Below are 14,009 nucleotides of genomic sequence, written 5' to 3'. Positions count from 1 at the left end.
CCAGGAGCCTGGACTGATTAACACCAGCTTCTCCGGGAGCTTCCTGTTTCCTGCTACTTCCCTGAACCCACTTGAGTAGAACAGGCAGTCAACTGAAGTAGTGGGAGCCAGTTAGGCCCTTAAGACGCTGATATTTTCCCTCACTCAGGCCCTGCTACCAGCCTGTTATGTCTCTTGTGCCCTCCTTCCTCCAGCACAGCACTACACCATCTCTGTGCATCTAGAGCATAGAGAATACATATGCACCAGCAGCAGACACAATTTTCTACACTCTGGTGTACACTCTGGTCCTAATGGCGCCCCCCCATAGTCTGGCACCTGAGGCGGCCACCTCCGTTCGCCTCATGGTAAGGCCAGCCCTGATTCCACAACCTCCCTAAACAATTTATTCCAGTGCTTAACCGCTCTGACAGTTAGGAACTTTTTCCTAATGTCCAATCTAAACCGCCCTTGCTGCAATTTAAGCCCATTGCTGCTTGTTCTATCCTCAGAGGTTAAGAACATTTTTTTCTCCCTCCTCCTTCTAACAACCTTTATGTACTTGAAAACTGTTATCATGTCCCCTCTCAGTCTTCTCTTCTCCAGACTAAACAAACCCAATGTTTTCAATCTTCCCTCATAGGTCATGTTTTCTAGACCTTTAATTGTTTTTGTTGCTCTTCTCTGGACTTTCTCCAATTTGTCCACATCTTTCCTGAAATGTGGCACCCAGAACTGGACACAATACTCCATTTGAGGCCTAATCAGCGCGGAGTAGATCGTGTCTTGCTTACAATACTCCTGCTAATACATCCCAGAATGATGTCTTTTTTTTTTTTCAACAGCGTTAAACTGACTCATATTTAGCTTGTGATCCACTATGACCTGTAGATCCCTTTCCACAGTACTCCTTCCTAGGTAGATCATTTTGAATTTTAATCTTATCCTCCAAAGCACTTGCAACCCCTCCCAGCTTTGTATCATCCACAAACTTTATAAGTATACACTTTGTCATTATCTAAATCGTTGATGAAGATATTGAACCGGACCCAGAACCTATCCCTGCAGGACCCCACTTGTTATGCCCTTCCAGCATGACACTGAACCACTGATAACTACTCTCTGGGAGCAATTTTCCAACCAGTTTTATGCACCCATCTTATAGTAGCTCCATCTAGGTCAGGGGTCGGCAACCTACGGCATGCATGCCAAACACGGCCCGCCAGCCAATTTTGAGTGGCGCGCTGCCTGCCCGATGAGAGGAGGAGGAGGGGCGGAGGGGCCGGAATGCACCACGCTGGGGGAAGAAGCATGGGAGAAGGGATGCTTGGCTGCCGCAGGACCAAATTTCTGCCTCTTGCCCCGGCAGGGGAGAGTGGTGGGGGGGGTCCTGTCCCCCTGCCCCACCCAGGCCCTCCCCCCCACCGCTCTCCCCTGTGGGGGCAGGAGGCAGAAGCTTGGTCCTGCGGCAGCGTTCCAGCCCCTCCTCCTCCTCCCTCTCCCTGCCAGCGATGGCCCTTGCAAGGGGAAAGGGGAGCAGAGCAGAGCCAAGTGGCAGCGTGCTCGCTGCTCCGTAGAGCAGGCAAAGAGAGGTAGGGACGGAGCCTGGGGGAAGGGGGTGGCACAGGGCATATCCCTTCCAGCCCCCTGCCATGAGCCGCTCAGGGCAGTGGGCTGGGAGCACCCCCGTGAGCTGAGCACCCCAGCCCTCTGCCCTGCACCTCCACACACCCCCAGCCCTCTGCCCTGATCTCTGAACCCCCCCCCCACACACACCCAGCCTTCTGCCCTGCACCCTCTGCCCTGAACCCCCCCCCCCCCTCAGGTCTGGGGTCCCGGCTGCCGCCCCCTTGCCAGCCCACGTCCTGGCCACAGGCCCTGCTCAGCCCGCTGCAGGCCTAGGTGAACAGAACCCCAGGCTGGAAGTGGGCTGAGCAGGCTGGCGGCGTAAGATCAGCATTTTAATTTAATTTTAAATGAAGCTTCTTAAACATTTTGAAAACCTTGTTTACTTTACATACAACAATAGTTTAGTTATATAATATAGACTTAGAGAGAGACACCTTCTAAAAAATGTTAACATGTATTACTGGCACGCGAAAGCTTAAATTAAAGTGAATAAATGAAGACTTGGCACACCACTTCTGAAAGGTTGCCTACCCCTGATCTAGGTTGTATTTCCCTAGTTAGTTTATGAGAAGGTCATGCGAGACAGTATCAAAAGCCTTACTAAAGTCAAGATATACCACATCTACAACTCCCCCCTCCTCCCTCATCCACAAGGCTTGTTACTCTGATGTAGGTATCTGTTGAACACAATGTTTTATTGATATACAGTAGGACATGTTTATCTGAGCATCAATTATCTAGCTGTTTGTATTAACCAAACCCACCCACTGACAGCCCCTTTCCATCTTAAAATAAGGGATAAAAAACTTTTTGCCATTCTCCTATTTATCCCAATTTTTGATTATCCAATCTGACTCCAGTCCCAATTAGATCAGATAAACAGGGTTCCACTATAAATTTAAAGCACACTCAAAAATCAATCACAAGAGTGAGAAGGTTGCACACATTGAATAAGTAATACTTTCAGTAAAATTTAGTTAATAACTAAAGATTCTGTTTTTTTTTTAAATGCTAACTCCCCATTTTTCCATGGCAAGTGGATTTCTAGGATCCCTGTACATTAGGTGTACAGATACAATATTTCTATGTAAGGGTTTTCTTTTGCTGACTTTTTTTTTCCAGCCAAAATATAGATTTCAGACTTTTCCAATTCTGCCTTCCTATTCTTCCACTTATAAATTCCAGAAAGGGCAACCGTCATGATATATTTGTTCTGAAATACAGGCGCTGTGTGCTCTATAAAAGCATACCCACGTAAATTCATCATGAGATACTTTGAATCATAGAATATTAGGGTTGGAAGAGACTTCAGGAGGTCATCTAGTCCAATCCCCTGTTCAAAGCAGGACCAAATACTTGATATGAAGCTATACGTATTGGACTATATACAGGATGGACTGACTTGAGGGGACCACAAAGGAAGCTTTTTGTGATTCCCAATTCTCAGGCTACAAGAGCAGAGTCCAGTCCCAAAAAGCAACTTAGAGCAACATCAGACCTGCTGTAAGATTAATAAACTGCATTATCCTCTGAGGGACCATTGCAGCATCTGTAACTCATTGGAGCACAAGGATTATTCTGGTCAAGCCCACCTTTCTACAACCATAATAATAGCCGCACTGAGTCAGACCAATGGTCCATCTAGCCCAGTATCCTGTCTTTTGACCCTGGCCAGTGCCAGATGCTTCAGAAGAAATTAACAGAACAGGGCAATTGTCAAGTGATTCATCGACTCCGAGGCTTAAGAACACCCACAGCATAGGGTTGCGTCCCTGACCATTTTGGCTAATAGGTCCATTAATGGCTATCTTCTATGAACTTATCAATTCTTTTTTAACCCAGTCATAGTTTTGATCTTCACAACATCCCCTGGCAAAGAGTTCCACAGGTTTACTGTGTATTGTATGAAGAAGTACTTCCTAACCTTAATTTTAAACCTGCTGCATATTAATTTCATTAGGTGACTCTGGTTCTTTTGTTCTGTGAAGGGATAAATAACACTTCCCTATTCACTTTTTCCACACCAACCATGCCTCCATATACCACAGGTTGTGAGGAGTTGGCACAAGGAGGATCCCGGCATGGCTGGAGCAGCACAAAACCGCCTTAGAGCGGAGGATCTGGTCTATTATAACTAAGTTTTCCAATTTTAGGCCCTAGTCTTGCAAGTATTCACACACCTGCTTAACTTTAGTCAGATGAGTAGTCCTGTTGAAGCTAATGAATAATATTAAGCATATGCCTAAATGTTTACAAAATTGGTGTTCCACTAAATAAATCCCACCCAATCAAAACCTTTTATTTTTATAAAATATGTATTAAAAATATTCCAAATCTGCCATTCTTCATCTTGAAAAAATATTAATGGGAGGTGGTAAACATTAGAGATCACCCACATTAATTGGGAGCTCCTACTCAAGAGTATAGGGTTTTGAAGTAAGACAGCTTTTTTATAATTCAATTAAAACAAATTTTTAAAAAAACTGATATTTACTTATGAAATGTGACATAATGTGCCTAAAAGACACCACAAATCAAATACTGAAACCCAGAAAGCTTATTAAGTCAGTAAGTAACAATAAATATCCAAGGACAATTTATTCTAAGTAGAATTTTAAAAAATAGATACTGATTCTGTGTGTTTTGTTTTTGTTTGTTTTTTTTCCCCCTGCCCACAGATGTTCCTTTTCCTACAGAGTATTTGAATTTTTTCAGCATTCTAGATTCCCCAGGAAAGGAACTTCAGAGTAGAGACTTTATATTTTGCCAAATATAGAACTCGGTTGGAAAAAATATCTATGCCTAAAAGGCTTTTTAAAAAATGTTTATACATAATTTGCTCTAGCTACATCCAGCAAGAAAGCAACAAATAAAAGATAATGATTTCAGAGTCTAATGAATTTCCAACAACTAAACTTATAAAGCAAATATAGAGTTTCTTCAAAATACCTTTTCTGATGCTAAACTGGATAGATACCTTGAAGTAAGAAAATAACTTTTCCAAATAAATTTCAGATGACAAGCTGAATTGGCATGAAAGGCCTCCAGAAAGCATCAGCCTGCAAACACAATATTGTTTCACAAGGTGGCACAATTACTCTTAATATTTATGAATGAATCTCTTTAGCTATTAATATCTCTATTTAAGTAGCCTCTTCATATAAATCTTTGTAGCTTTAATTGTTCTATAACCAACCTATTTATATTAAAACAACACAGAAGGTTTAAAGTAGACTTTAAATATATATATTTGGATCAGACTCGTAGTATATGTATAAAGTCCATTATGAGCTTCTACTGATTTCAATGTGGATTTGCAATGACAGTCTCAGATTACTGTAGACTTCACTCTGAATGGTCATATATTACAATCAAGCTCATGGGAGTTATGTTGGGCCCTCCTTAATTAGGGCTCAGATTGCAATTTAGCCAAGGAAGAATTCTTAAATGGCCTGAATGATCCAAAGCATCTTTTACTGGCTGATACCTCTGAAGCTGTATGCAGCCGGATTGAAATTATATTCCATTTGAAGGGAGGAGGAGTTCCTTCCTGCCCAGTTCCCCATCCTTGTTTACCACTTACGGGAAGACTGACTAACTGCAGAAGAACACTGAACATTTTCAGAGCTTCTATTTAAAATGTAGTTCTGAATAGGATTCTCTCCTTGGAAAACAAAGACATGAATGCATAATAAGATTCTGTACTTCAGATCTATCCGTAGATATGTAGTAAGAAGGTTATCTGCTGAGATGCCCCTTAGCATTGCTCTTCTTTAGGAGTCAGATCCTCACCACAACTGTCCAGTGAAAACCTGTTTCATATGTTTTGAACGCGACAGCCACTTACTGTCATTTTGTGTTCAAACAATCCTGAAATCTAATATAAATAAAACACAGAAGGAAATACTTAAATCTGAAGTTATCTGAGTTTTAATGAAGCAAACGAAATCCATGCTAAAACATAATTTTTTTCATTACATATGTTATACAGAGAAAACTACATCATAGGATTCCTCTAAACTGCTTTTAAGTAACTGCCTGTAAAAACTCTTGCCAGACCATAGTCATCTGTAATATCTGCATGCTTTGATATAGCAAGCAACATTTTTTAACATATAAGCAATAATAATCTCAATCTATATGAAAACTAAATAGTGTGATTTTAAGTAAAAGCTTCAAGGTAATTGATGGCCTAATCCTACAAATATATATGAGTAACTTTTACACATGAGTAGTCCCACTGAGTCCAATGAAATTACTCATGTGAGTAAACTTACTAAAGTGCTTAAGTGTTTGCATAACTGGATCTACAACTAGAAATCTTGATTGTTTGTTTTCTAAATATTTCAAAATATTTCTTTCCATTCTTGGTTCCAACCTTTCAATTCAAGCTATGGAAATGCCTGCCTGAATTCACAGAAGGAAAATAGTCATCATTTTCATGCAAATTGGACTTTTTCTGATCATATAATTATTTCAAGACATATGGTAATTTATTACCATATTGTAATTCAAGGGTGATTCAACTTTAAGTATTACTACTTGTGCCTTGCCAGTTGTTTCAAGTTGCAGACTACAGCAAACATTCCATTTGATGGCCCTGATGCCAACATTAAGGGAAAATTTGTAGTTTGAATAAATTTAGGGCTGTCAATTAATCGCAGTTAACTCACGTGATTAACTTAAAAAAATTAATCACAGCTTTAATTGCATTGTTAAACAATAGAATACCAATTTAAATTTATTAAATATTTTGGATTTTTTCTACATTTTCAAATGTTTGATTTCAATTTACAACACAGAATACAAAATATATAGTGCTCACTTTATATTTACTACAAATATTTACACTGTAAAAAGGATAAGAGATTTTTCAATTCGCCTCATACAAGTAGTGTAGTGCAACCTCTTTATCATGTAAGTGCAACTTACAAATGTAGATTTTGTTTGTTTGTTATGTAGCTGCACTCAAAAACAAAATGTAAAACTTCATGGCCTAGAAGTCCATTCAGTCCTACTTCTTGTTCAGCTAATCACTAAGACAAACAGGTTTGTTTACATTTACAGGAGATAATGCTGCCCACTTCTTATTTACAATGGCATGGCACCACAGCATTGCTAGATATTTACATGCCAGGTATGCTAAACATTCGTATGTCCCTTCATGCTTTGACCACAATTCCAGGAGACATGCTTCCATGCCAATGATGCTTGTTTAAAAAAATAATGCATTAATTGAATTTCTGACTGAACTCCTTGGGGGAGAATTGTATGTCTCCTGCTCTGTTTTACTTGCATTCAGCCATATATTTCGTGTTATGCCTATCTCGGATGATGACCCAGCACACTGTTCGTTTTATGAACACTTTCACTGCAGATTTGACAAAACGCAAAGAAGGCATCAATGTGAGATTTCTAAAAGTAGCTACAGCACTCAGGGCTGGCTCCAGGCACCAGCTGAGCAAGCTGATGCTTGGGGCGGCAGACTGTTCGAGGCGGCATGCCGCCCAATCCTAGGGCAGCACGGCCGCTTTTCTGTTTTGTTGTGGTTTTTTTGTTCTTGTTCCGCTCCGGCCGCCCTGTAGGGGGCGGTGGCGTGGAGAAGCAGAAAGCCAAAAAGCCAGAGCCGGCCCTGACAGCACTTGACCCAAGAATCTGAACTGCCTTCCAAAATCTGAGATGGATGAGGTGTTGAGCGTGTTTTCAGAAGTCTTAAAAGAGCAACAGTCCAATGTGGAAAATACGGAATCCAAACCACCAAAAAAGAGAATCAACCTTCTTGGTGGTATCTGACTCAGATGATTGAAAATGAACATGGGTTAGTCAGCACTGCTTTGGATTGTTATCGAGCGGAATCTGTCCTCTGGAACGGTGAGCGAAGCATGAAGGGTCATATGAATCTTTAGCGCATCTGGCACGTAAATATCTTGCGATACTGGCTACAACAGTGCCATGCAACACTTTCAGGTGACATTGTAAATGAGAAGCGGGCAGCATTATCGCCTGCAAATGTAAACAATCTTGTTTTGTCTGAGCAATTGGCTGAACAAGAAGTAGGACTGAGTGGACTTGTTGCCTCTAAAGTTTCACATTGTTTTATTTTTGAGTGCACTTATTTCTTGTACATAAGTCTACATTGTAAATTCAATTTTCATGATAGAGATTGCACTACAGTGCTTGTATTAGGTGAATTGGAAAATACTGTCTTTTACAGTGTGAATATTTGTATTAAAAATAAATATAAAGTGAGCATTGTGTACCCTTTGTATTCTGTGTTAGAATTGAAAACAATATATTTGAAAATGTAGAAAAGATCCAAAAATATTTAAATAAATGGTTTTCTATTATTGCTTAACAGAGCGATTAATCACACAATTAATCGCAATTAATTTTTTTAATCGCTTGACAGATCTAATAAAATTCCTAACAAACTGGAAACAACTTTTTTCTATTTTGCATTAATCTTGTGAACACCCTCTTCTGCAATGTTTTGAAAATGTATGACTACTGCACCAAGAGACATAACTCAAAAATATTGCCAATCCACCTCTCTGAGGACAGAAGAAAATGTTTTTAAGATTTCCATATATTACCTCTGGAACTTAAATTTTAGTTTAGATTTGTAGGGTTAAATTCTACCCCAGTTTATACTAGTAATCTGAAGCAACTCCATTTATTTCAGTAGTTTCTGTGGAGTTATTCCAGACTTACATCACTGTCAGGGTGCAATGTAACTTCAATTAGTCAATAGAAAGTCTGAAGGTTCATAAATTTCATATCCTTGAGATTAAGAAACCATGTTCTCAAATTTAGAAGCCACAATGCTTTGGAGGCAATGTTGTTTAAAGTAAAAAAAATACTGACATGCTCTGCAGTCTGGCTCCTTTCTTTGATCAGTTCTGCTGGGGTTGGAAAAGTTCCACCTGACTGGGGCACTGGTGGTGGGAGGGATTAAAGAAAGGGTGCTTTCTGCCTTGTCCCCTTGTGCCCCATTGGCACTCACTTCCCTCCTTTCTATTGTTTTTGTTCCTCTTTTTAAAGGAGAGAACAGAGGAAATATGCCCTGTCTCCATTCCCGTTTGAGGGGAAAGAGTAGGGAGATGAGACTGGGTCATCAATTCCTTTTGCTTGACACATTGGTGACATGTTTTGTTTGAGCAGCCATTACAAAACGTACACTCACTACATGATATAATGAAGTAGGGGTTTACGAAACATTCTCTAGCTGTTCAGAAATGCATTTTGCAGTTATAAAAACCTAGAATGTTTTGATGCAATGGAAAACATGGGACAATTCAGATGTCCTGAAAGAAGTTCTCAGAACTCTGAATTTTTATCTGAAAATCTGGGACTGTCCCAGTTTAAAAAAACAAATAAAGCTTTATCTTGAGGCTTAATAATTACACGACTCTAACTTCTCTTTTGAAAACATTTACATGGCCTAGTGAAACCAAATGATGGGGTTGTTCTTGTCACTTACCTGCACTATTTTGTATACTTGCAACTGCCTTAATTTATCTGGTTTTGTTTTCTTTTGTTTGCTTTTTATGTTTTGTTTTTAACTTATTTCTTGATTTTGGTTTGGTTGAATTTTCTTTATTCTGGCATGATCATGTCAAATGAAATGATGCATTCAACTGAATGCAAAACAATATACAGTAAATGGGATATCAATATTAAATCTGATCTTTATATGTCTTTTCTAGGGGAAAAAAGAAAACACAAACAAAACATCCATAACAGGATATGCATTAATGAGCTATTTGTGACTACCTTGAGTTTATAGTTTCAAGCAACTGAGAAATGTTTCAGTAATCTATCTATTAATGCACATCTGGCATGGCTCGCTGCTATTAGAGCTTGGCTCCCTTATATCACAAATTGTTTATCTTTAAAATAAAACCGTGAGAAAGAATGAACTGTTACGCACAGGTCATCAAAAAGTGCTGTTATAGCTTACAACAAGGGGTTTTCCCCCCTCTCTGTGTGCAAGCAAGTTTAGTCTGGGAAGAAAATGCTGTGGTGATGCTTCTCTGTTGTAGCTTCTTTGGGGGAAGCTGTGACAAGGATGGAAGGGGGTTTGTTTACTGCCTTAATCTTTTTCTAACTAAAGTCAGGTCTTGGGACACTGTTGCTCCCTGGGAACCAAGCATGGACGTTCTGCTGAGAATTCTGACAGAAGGAATTGCTTGTGTGTTGTTGTGACACACTACTTCTTTCCCAATATTAATGTGTAAATAAAACAAGTTACACTAACAATATATCCAGATTACATCACTGATTTCTTCTCAAATGGGAAGCCAACTTGTAAGGCCTGTGACAACTGCTACCCCTCAGAAAGGCTACAAAACTCTGATCACAGACTTAAGCAATATACCCTTCCTTTATGAAAAACAGTACTAAGAGACACAGGAATGTAGCAGGAAATATATTATAGCTCCCTTTTTCCAATAATTTGATTAGGCTAGATCATCTCCCCTGGCTCCAACCTCCCACATATAAAGCCATGGGAGGTGATGTCTTCCATGAAAATCTTCCCCACAGCATGCAGTTGGGACCAAGGTACGCCTCTTTGTGATAAAGGCTATGGAGGGTGCTCCAAAACTGGTGGAACTACCAGGATTTGTTGAAGAATTTGTGCAGAGGCCTAGTAGCCCCAGGCTGTCTGTGATCCACAGTTCCCTGACCCTCCTCAGCTACAGGGCTGCATTACAGACTTTCTCTAGGTAAGATTTATGGAGCCAGATTGGGGGATGGGGTGGGGGGAGATGCACATTCCTCCAACCTCTTCCTTATCCACTCAACACTATTTCCCCTGTTTGGATTCCTGGCCATATGGGCAGCCCTCCATAGGTTCTAAGGAGTGGGAGTAGGAGGGAAGATTTGTGTGTACAGATCCCTCTATCAGGGAGTGTGTGATCTGGTCCATTTTGTGGTGTTTTTTTTTTTTTTTTTTTTCTTTTAGGCATTTTGCATTTTGATAAAATGTAGTACAGAGGATGTGAGCAATTCTATTTTGGTGGGAATGAAATACTATAAGATTGCCAACATAAACCTCACTCTATTGTCATTATCACAACACTGGATAAATAACTATCACATTATTACCTGTCCTGCAAATCCTGCTCCTGTTAATGATTAAGGATCAAGGGTGAAATCTGGCTCCAGTGAAGTTAAGGAGAATCTTACCATTTGCTTCAAAGGGGCTAGGGTTTTACCGAAGGGCCCCAAGATTGTTCTTTTCTCTTCTGATCTCCCCCCTTCTTCCTTGCACCACCAATTTTCTGCCTTTTCAAAGCATAAGAAATACCGTGAATATCAGGTCTTCACTTCTCCCTCTTTGTTCAAGAACATTGACTTCTTTGGAGGGTCTTGAATGGTTTCATGTGAGGCTCCAACCTGAAATGCAGCTGCATATGGGACTACTATTCAGACCCTTTCAATATTTTGTACCAAGAGTCTCCAGCAAAGAGGATGAAATGAAGACTGATGTTTGTGATGGTTCATTTGTTTTATTTATTTATTTTAAAAGGACAGATGAAAAAATCTAGAGCTTCTTTGGTTCAAAATACAATTCAAAACAAAACAAAACAAATTGACTTTTGCAATGAAGTTGACCTTTGTTTCCTTCAATATGGACCAACACTCAGGCTACATGATTTGAGAAATGTGGCATTAGCTTAATATTACTAAACAACATCATAGTTAACAGCTAATATACTGACTTCTGGATGATTTTCTGCATAGTAAAGTTATAATTTATACAAATCATATTACTCCATAATCTCTCTTTAGAGCAAAAATTCTTAGTGCACCTACTGTAGTACATTTTGGATTATTTCTGGTTGTTTCTTGAATAACATGTTTGGAAATACATTATTGCATAATACAATCTCCTAAGAATCTTTACATAGGAAGTGTATTGTATGTTTTAACAAAGTAACAAATAAATAGATTAAAAAACAGAATGAGATTATAATGCCTAGTCAAACTTTCTTGGAAACAGCTGCTGAGGAGTCAAAATGAAGCTAGGGATGGGGTTCAACCCACTGGGTTAACTGACTGACTAGGTTCTGCTCCAATCACCAGTCTGCATTCTGAGAGGCTGTGGCAGTTATTGACAATTGTGGCAGTGAGCTGGAATCCGAAGTTTTATAGCAAAGCAAGACAAATAATTTAAAATGGAAGATGAGTGTCTGGCAAGATGAAGTTTAAGGAAGATGAGGAGCTTGATTTGTCCTTAACTTACCTGATGTAACATAGGCTACAGTCCCTTCACACCTACCCATTGCAAAATGCTTTGGGGGTGTATGTGATAATGCAATCCACACTGCTGAGAGTCTGGAATTGGTCAGTGCAGCCAAAAAGGGGTTTCTAGGATGCATTGATTCAGCACATCCTCTCGGAACCTTTGTGGAGTTTGCTAAATCTTCTAAATCTCAGAGGAAGGCTGCAAAAGAAGCCGCATCTGCCTAAACTTCAATCCTATCTAGGACACAGATGCCTGTACTGGTGTAAGAATATCCATGGGGCATCCCCTCTAGAGATTCCTGACTAGGACTTGGAAACAACCAGATAAGATCTGGGATCCAGAGAAACCACCCCAAGTCTTACTCTGAGCCCAGTGCATGCTATGGATGAACTTTGGGAGTTTAGTCAGTACTGTGTGGATACTTGTGCTGAGAAGAAAGGATCAATAAAGCTTTTAGTGTGAGTGCCTTGATTTAGGCAGTTCCCCAATAACCTGAGACATGACATAAACTAAAGGGAAAAGCTGGAAGAGAAAATCAAACTTGTATATGAGTTAAAGAATATTAAAGGGAAGTATTTAGAGAGAAAGGAAACAGGAAAAATGCAGAAAGACTATAGGTTTATTAGCAGTTTATAATAAGAAGGTTTTTTTGGCAAAAACGGGCATTTGTCTTGTTTGCTTTTGCCAACTGTTCATCAAGAGCAAATTATGCATTTGTTCTGTTTTGCCAAAAAAGTGGGGTGTGCCAAGGTACATTTGGGGGGGGGGGAAGTGGTGATGTGAGGCGCCAGGTGGCAGGGCTCAGGCTGTCAACCCTGGACAGCGTGGGACTTGGTGGTGAGCTCCAGCCCTGGGCGGCACAGGGCTCAGGCCAGCCCCACATGGTGTCTCGTTTTTACTTTGGGAAATATATCTCTCAACTATTTCTCTCCAGCCTCTTTGATTGCCTGGTGCAGCACAGCCCTCCAGTGTAGCCTGTTACTAGTTAGATTTTCCCAGAGTATGGTGTAAGTGTTGAACATTTTCATGTCCCTCTTGCAAATCTCCTTGAACCTGAGCCTATGTCAGCCACTGGCTTTGGAGCATTCACAAGTTCACCATACAGGAGATCTTTTGTAATGTATCCATTACTCATCTGGTAGATGACCAAGCCAATGGAGATATCTGTGTTTTTGAGAATAGTGATTTAGATTTGGCAATTTTGCTTTCTTGAGTGTTTTGGTGTTGGGAGCTTTGGTTCCCACTTGATCAAGAACTTTGATTCCTGCCTTTCCTGTTGATTGTGATGTGCTCTTGGATTCTCTGAGATTAGCACATCTCAGGAGAGGGGTTTGTGTTGTGGTGGAGATATGCTGTGTGGTTTGCTTCAATAACTAGAAGCATTCTTCAGAGTGTACTGCAAATGAGTCTTTATATTGTACAGTCTTTTTACCAAAAACTAAGGTTGCAGCTATATGGATATTTATTCTGAGTGTGTTCCATGCTGCATCAGCATTCCGGGAAGGTTCAATTGATTAAATAGATTCTCTGAAATTCACAGTGGATTAGATACACCTTCCTTTGTCTCTGGCGTTAATTTTAATGCATGGGTAACAGCTTTGTTTGGTATAATAGAATTTCCATAGTGAAATCCTGATTTAGCAGTACACAAGTACATGATCTGTGTCACATTCTGCACTGGGAAAGCTGTGAGTATGGAGAACATCCTGTAGGTGTTTTCTGTGGGTGATAATTAAATCAATTTGATACTAGTGTCTAGATCTAGGGTGTTCCCATAAGACTCTCCAGCAGTCACTGTCTTGGAAGCAGGTACTGGTAATGCACGGCCCTTAGTGAGTGTAAAACTCTGGTAGTTTTTGCCCATTGTCATTCATATTTCCCATTTCATGGTGGCCACATATTGTGATCTGAGCTGAAATCTCCCAGCAGATAGAGTTGCTTGCCTGGTGGTAGCTTGCTGATGATGCTGTCAAGTTACTGATAAAATAACTGACATTATAGAACACTAGGGCACCCCTTACCAATCTCAGAGATGCTAGCTGTTGGGAACAAAAACAATTGCCACAGTTAATTTGGGAACCGAGTATGCAAAGCAAAGTGTTAGTAGAGCATATCTGGCATTTTCACTAGACCAGGGGTTCTCAAACTG

This window comes from Malaclemys terrapin, chromosome 6, assembly GCF_027887155.1.
Source record: "Malaclemys terrapin pileata isolate rMalTer1 chromosome 6, rMalTer1.hap1, whole genome shotgun sequence".
In the NCBI taxonomy this organism is placed as follows: domain Eukaryota; kingdom Metazoa; phylum Chordata; order Testudines; family Emydidae; genus Malaclemys; species Malaclemys terrapin.
Note: the sequence above shows the minus strand (reverse complement) of the source record.